This window comes from Suncus etruscus, chromosome 12, assembly GCF_024139225.1.
Source record: "Suncus etruscus isolate mSunEtr1 chromosome 12, mSunEtr1.pri.cur, whole genome shotgun sequence".
Taxonomy (NCBI): Eukaryota; Metazoa; Chordata; class Mammalia; order Eulipotyphla; family Soricidae; genus Suncus; species Suncus etruscus.
Window position 1 is genome coordinate 94,243,547 of NC_064859.1, and position 1,382 is coordinate 94,244,928.

Here is a 1,382-nt window from a genome sequence, read left to right on the forward strand (position 1 = left end):
GCTGTTATTCTCAGGAGCTGAGTTAAGTTCTCAAGTTCAAGTTCAGGATTCCAGAATTTTCCTTAGAGCTTCATTTAGGAGATGCCCATTTTGGAGCAAGCCTTTTCTTAGCTACAGTTGAGTGAGTGCTGGGTTGGGATTCAGGGTGAGAACTTTAACAAGTTGATGGCGACTTTGAGCTGTCTCTTCTTGAGCAGCATCTTGGCCATGCAGCAAAGAGGTATTCTCCACAAATGATTGTTCTGGCAATTTCTATTTATTGTTGATGGCAGTCCACCAGGAGATCAAGCCAGGTGCTCTGGCCCTTTAAATTTGGTAGCCATAGCACCAGGGCAAGGTCATTATTAGGCATTTGCTACCCATGCGGCAGCCAACAGAACCCCAAGGAGGGACTCCCACCATAGGGAGGCAAGCCAGAGCCTGCCACCTCCCAGCCTGTTTGTAATTGGAATCGACCTATGGGCCCACGAGAGCCTATTATGAGAACGCCTATTTCCAACTCTCCCCTGCCAACCTGCTAAACAATTCATGCTCTTGCTAAGGAGAACCCATGAGAAATGGAGTTTTCCCCCCTGTGAGACTCACCAAGACTGTTGTATGATTGGGGTAAGTCTCCATGTACATGAATTTCATGCCTTTCCACGGAATCCAGTCTTGCAAAGGCTAAAGTTGAGTATCCTGGGCAAGCATCATATCTTGGACAGTCTAATATGGGGTTTGATAATGAGACATAGACAGCGAGGCCATTTAGACAGAGTTGACAGATATGTTTTCTTTCCTGTGTCACCGTATTGGAATGTCAAAAGGTCGGTTCAGGGCTCAAGATTCAAATGGACGATTAACATCAAGTTCACAATCCCCTTTGTTTGCTTTTTATAATCTGTGGGCTGATAGCACTATATTATGATGAACAAAGTCCTTCGTTCAGGTTAGGGTTCACTCTGTGTTGAACACCCTGTGGGTTTTGACACACGCTCCCTGTCATTATTTGCCATTATCATGTCCTGCAGAATTGTTTCTCTGTCCTTCCAAGTCCCCTGTGCTCCATCTGCTCAACCTTGCCTGTCTCAGAACCACTGTGAACCACTGATCTTTTTTACTGCCTCTAGTTTTATCTTTTCCAGAAGGTCATATGCTTGGAATCATGAGCCTGTAGTTGGCTCCTTTTTAACTTGGCTTTAAATATATATGTATTTAAAATTCCCCCCAATGCTTGACAGCTCTTTTATCTGTAGTGGGGGTATTCTTGAGCAGTCCTGAGTGTTCCTAGTGGGGTGTCACCGCTGGCTCACTTGACAGTTCAGTGCTCCAGTCCTGGAGTCAGTTTTGTCTGAGCCTGGGGTCCAGGGAAGAGTCAGTACCAAGAATCTAACTTGCAGCCA